Below are 5,997 nucleotides of genomic sequence, written 5' to 3'. Positions count from 1 at the left end.
TGCATATACTGTAAACAAAATTAGTCGGTTCACAAGTAATCCAAGTGAGGATCATTGGAAAGCACTAATGAGAGTGCTTGGATATTTGAAATACACTTCTAGTTATGGAATAGTGTATACAAAATATCCTGCAGTCCTAGAAGGATATTGTGATGCAAATTGGATTTCTGACATGAAAGACTCCAAGTCTACGAGTGGATATGTGTTCACAATCGGTGGAGGAGCGGTGTCATGGAGATCCTCTAAACAAACTTGTATAGCTCGGTCGACTATGGAGTCCGAGTTCATTGCTCTAGATAAATCTGGAGAAGAAGCCGAGTGGCTTCGAAACTTTCTAAAAGATATTCCATGTTGGAATAAACCGGTGTCTTCCATTACGATTCATTGTGACAGTCAGTCAGCAATAGAAAGAGCACAAAGTAGTATGTACAATGGTAAATCTCGACATATTCGTCGGAGACACAATACCATAAGACAATTGATCTCGAATGGGGTTATTTCGGTTGACTATGTGAAGTCAAAGGAAAACCTTGCGGATCCGCTTACAAAAAGTATAAATAGAGATCAAATGTACAAACTACTTGGAGGAATGAGTTTAAAATCCACAAATTAAAATATTTATAGCGGTAACCCAACCTTGAGAATTGGAGATCTCAAAACCTTGGTTCAATGGGACAACTAAGTTATAAATATTAGTTTGAGTGCTTGGAATCGTTACTTACTCATTCCTGAAATATCCAAGTCTAAATGACCTGCAAAATGTGGTGAGGTTAAGTTTTCTTTTAATGATTCCTATACTTATGAGGTGGAGTAACGCAGGATACTCTTGATAGGAGATCACCTATATAAGTGCAAAGTATTGGCCTCTTTGATTGCAACACTTATGAATCTAAGATACGGTCCAGGGCCGAAATGGACACAACGTGAGAACAAAATATGTTAGAGTATTGTTATGTAAGTACTATTGTCTTGGTTTACACAAACGGTTGACTAGTTCAAGACATCGCGCCACTATGCAACTAGTAAATCCGATAGTATTTTACTAAGGTAGGTTCAAAGTCACAAGCTACCTATCCTGATGTAACAATAACTCAAAATGATTTTCTAGTGAGAATGCTAATATACGTGAAATTCATTCATGTGGGGGATTGTTGGAATTATTTAATGAATTGTGGAAGTAATGGGCTTGAAAAACTTGTCCAAAAAGGCTTGAAAAGTTTGTCCCAAAGTGTTACAAATAATTTGAATTTGGTGAAATAAATTGGAGGGAAATGGGGAATTGGTTGTCCCACATTGGAACAACTCCAATTTGTTGCTCACCTTATATAGTCCAACATTGAACTATGGGATTGGGCCCTTAGGGCACCGATGTTTTGTAAAGGGGCAAAACGCTAATCGATGCAACAAACACACGCGCGCGCGCTCGGCGAGGCGTGGCGTGATGTGGTCTTCTGATCCGATTATTCTTTTTGAATAAAATTTATTTAAAATAATATTTTATTATTTTATTGAGTAGGCCCGAGCGGTAAATTATTACCGCGCGGGCGCAACACCTCACATGCGAGACAGGAAGTTCAAAGCGACTTGCGCCCGCGCGGTAAAATTTTGCCATGCGGGCGCGGTACCAAAATAGCGAGACAGTAGGTTGGCTTAAAGTTGGTCGCTCGAGTGGTAGAAAATTACCGCCCGAGCGCACCTTCTGCAGACTGAAAAGTCACGATTGTTTCTGGCCTTTTTCTGTCATGGGTTGCATCCTTACGCCTTAAAACGTGTTGTTTCGTGTATAAGACTATACATATGGTGGTTATAACACAGAAAAAACACAGAGAAACATCAGATAACATATATTTCAGATTTCTGATTTCTGAAATATCTTTCCCTCACTTTCTCAAAGAAAAGTTAAAACATATTTTCGTTCGTTGAAGTTCGAGATATTCGTTGTGCTGCCATATCTCGTTCAGAAGTCGTTGTATCTTAGAGACGATTGCCGCCAATGTTTAGCACTGTTAACGGGCAATTTCGTCTTGCGGATAGAGAGTTTCTCTCGCCTCGAATTTGTTTGTATTTGTAGCTGCTATTAGTGCTGTTGACGCACTTTTATTCAGAATTCGAAGTACACCCTAATAACATACTTTAAACTGTGAAATGGTACTTGAAAGAAATATTTTATTCCTTAAAATCATCCTATTTTGAAAAAGATTTTATTTAATATTTTTTGCTTTCTCGGATATGAAGTTATTTATTTCATTGATTAATTAACTTAATTTGATATATGATTAAGTTTATCAGAATATTGTATTATCTTATATCTATTGATTTAATTCCTTTATTATGAAGATTTGTTTTGATATAAAAGAAACAAGATCTAGAGTCCTATGTCTACAAGAAAAGTACTACAAGGAAGGAATCTAGTCTATATATTGAAGAAAAGAGATCGACCAAAGTGAGAGTTTTATGAGAGCTTGAAATACGTACATTGAAGAAATATCTGAAGAAGCTTTGATCGATTGATTGTGAGTTGAAGCCTTGAAGGACACTCGAAGATTGGTGATCAAAAAGTTTGCGGATCGTGTGATTGTGGCTTCAACATAATTTTCTCCTTATTTCATTTTCGTTATTCTATTTTATATAGAATGTTTTTAGGAGAAATTTTATTGTTAATTTTCTCACTTGTTTTGAGAAATTGATTTTTACAATAATCACTAGTTTTAGGGTTTGTAAAACTCTTTGAAAGTTTTTCTAGTGAAGTTTTGCCCTGAGGCGCTGCAAGAGTATTTTATACTCTTGCTTAATCCATTTGAGTCTATTTATTTGGTTGTTTGTTTATTTTATTCACGCTTAAAGTATATTCCGCTACAAATTACTCAAGGTGTCACTACAAAAAAAATTGATATTCAAGAGCGGTTTTTTAGGGACGGTTTGTAAAACCGTTCATAAAAGTTTAGCAATAGAGACGGTTTGAACAAAACCGCTCCTAACATGTTAAATTATAGGCGCGGTTTGAAATATGCTCCTAATGAATACTTTTATCATCATTTTGTATAAACCGCTCCTATCAACCGTTCCTATTACCTTAAATTTTAAGATCAGTTTGAAAACCACTCTAATTGATTACTTTACAGCAACAGTGTGTGTAAAACGCTGCTATAAAATCGCTTCTATTACTTTAATTATTAAGAACAATTTTTAACCATTCCTATTAAAATAATTAGCAACATTTTCTATAAACCGCTGCTATAAATTACTTCTACTGCTTTAATTTTCAGGATCAATTATAAAACCGCTCCTACTAAATACATTTAGAAACAATAATGTGTAATTGATGTTAAAGAGATAAGACTCCTAAACGTTACATAAATTTATTAAATTGTGTGGACGTTAAAGCTATTTCCAGTTATTTTTAAAATTCCTCTTGTTTTAAAGGAGTAAAATTCAATAAGTATTCTTAGAATTATTTAAAATAATTAGTTATTTATAATTTAATTTTTTTTAATATATATAGTTTTTAGTAATATTTTTTGTGTAGGACCGAGTTTTTACCGATTTATAAATTTTAACTTGTGGTAATGGTGCAATTCAAATCTTTAAAATCGCACATCAACTTAATTGTCACGTTTCAATTGTATATATATACCAAGTAGAGACAATTATTGCACTCAATCTCTCTTCAATTAATTGCACTCTTAGCAATCAGTGGGAATCGAACTCATGACATTGAATCCGATACTAATTGTAGGACTTAGCACTTTTCACTTTACCAAAGATTATTTTAGGACTGAGCGTATGTTATCCTACTGAAATTCATAGCTGAATACAACTCGAATATTTTAAATCGCATAGCATCTCAAGTATCACGTTTTGATTGCTCTTGTAAAAAAATAAATATATGAATTTATATTATATTCATTATTTACACACAACTTGTATGTAAAAATACTAATTTATATATGTGTGTAAGTATCTTTACTATATTATAATGGATCCACCTTAGAAAAATTGTTTTTGTAATTTCAGTGTTCCTACTAAATTGTCTTACATAAAAATTACAATTAGATACATTTTTAATTTAAAAGGAGTAAAAACAATTGACACAGATACCCAATTAGACCTAAAAACACACATGCTTATTTCTTAAAATACGAACACATGTCAATGCCACAAACACACAAACTAAGTTCTCAAATTTTTTAATAATTCATAGTATTTGTTTTTCAAAATTTTGATATTATCTACCTCATTTTCAAAATGAATTTTATCTGAGAAAAGTGAATATCAACTAAAATATTTTCATCATATTAAAATTTTAAAAATATTTTATATTTTTATCTAAAAAATAAAAATTTTATATACACATAATATGTGTGTGATGCGGTGACTAATATCATCTAAAATTGATAATAGAGATTTTAGAAAGAACTTCTTAGATTTTTCTTTGTTAAAAAAAATCTGAAAAGTGTTTTCTAAAAGCTTTTCCAAACACTGCTTAAAAAAATTTAAACTTTTTAAACTTATCCATTTTATTTTTGATAATGTGAATTATCCATTGGGTTATTTTTCCACTAATTTATAAGTTTTTAAATTCTTCAATTCAAGTATTCAAATGATTTACTTTATTCCTAAAATTACGTATGTAAACAATTTATATTAAATTATTTTTAAATCTTTAACTCTCTACACTTAATATTATTATTTTATAGGCTTATCTCTTACTTATAAAATTTAAATTTTTATTTTATTTTGGTCACTATATATTAATTGTAAATTTCAAACTTTCGAGCTTTCAAAACAATTATTTTACTAATTATGTTTTCAAAATTTAAAAAAAATTAGCATTATCATTCTTTATATTAATTAATTAAATAACAATTAACCATAAACCATTCATATTTCATCCAGCGCCACTCATTCCTAAATTTCCCAAATCCATCGCGCCCCTCACATTTCTAAAATTTCGAATTCCCGCTCGCGCCTCTCATTTCTACTTTCTCACATTTATAATTTGTGCGTTGATTTACATTCAATCCGTGCACTCGTTTCCTTCACTAGAAATTTATCATTCCCTCTCTAAAAACGTCAATATTATTCTTCCTCTTTTTGTGCCGCCGCATCCCAGCCCTTCTCTGTAGTATTCCAAATTCTGGAGGTAATGTTTTAGTCCAGTATTTTATTCAGTGCATGATATTTAGAACTTTGTTGATTTTATTTCATTTATTGAATTTGGAAATACTTTGATGGAAGTGATGGTTGGGATGTCTTTGTTATCTTGTTTTGCTAGAGTTGTTAATGTTTATCTTATTGCTGATGTTTTTTTTTTTTGATGTTACAGGCACTGAGTTTATTTTGGAATTTCTTGAAGATGTTGCCAGCTGATGATAATCTACCACTGTTTAAAAACATAATCGCATCTAAAAGGTACAAATTTTCGAAGAAATATGATTTTAATGTCAATATCTTATTTCAAAACACATCAATATTTTACGTTGCTTAATGTGATTGTGCAAGGTTTCCTTCCAGATATGCATACGGGAACACATACAAGAAAGGTATTCGATTATATATTATCTACATTTTAAAAAAAATTACTAAACATTGTACAATATTAATTTATTTTTATTTTTATGATTTCATGTAGATGTATGAACCTGAACATTCGTCAAATTTGATGTCTGAGACGATATGTACTCCACCAAATACACAGAAAAATAGCAGATATCTTCCACCCGTGGAACCAGATCCTAATTCTATAGAGTTTTAAATTGATGTTTCATTTAACTTATTTTCGTAATTGTGATAGTATTTGTTTTATCTACAAAATTTGTTTGCTAATGTTACATTGCTTTTTTTTTTATTGATATTTTAAATGTACAAAGATTTTTGTTGTTTAATAAATGAGTATTTATTTATTTTTTTGTCATTGAACGATGAATTGTATTGTGATTTATACTATATTGATTTATGGAAATAATTGATATAAAGTCAAATTAAAATGAATGCAAA

General features: G+C 31.0%; 1 long non-coding RNA gene across 1 annotated transcript; it reads left to right on the top strand.

Moving 5' to 3' along the window:
- The first annotated feature begins 5,028 nt into the window (after positions 1 to 5,028).
- LOC140893297 (uncharacterized) lies at positions 5,029 to 5,733 on the top strand. The gene is made up of 4 exons (XR_012153105.1): positions 5,029 to 5,143; positions 5,327 to 5,412; positions 5,503 to 5,543; positions 5,633 to 5,733. It is a non-coding gene; the product is annotated as an uncharacterized lncRNA (long non-coding RNA).
- The last annotated feature ends 264 nt before the right edge of the window (positions 5,734 to 5,997 follow it).

Source organism: Henckelia pumila, chromosome 1, assembly GCF_033568475.1.
Source record: "Henckelia pumila isolate YLH828 chromosome 1, ASM3356847v2, whole genome shotgun sequence".
In the NCBI taxonomy this organism is placed as follows: domain Eukaryota; kingdom Viridiplantae; phylum Streptophyta; class Magnoliopsida; order Lamiales; family Gesneriaceae; genus Henckelia; species Henckelia pumila.
The sequence above is the reverse complement of the archived record's forward strand: the minus strand, read 5'-3'. Positions and strand labels throughout refer to the sequence as shown.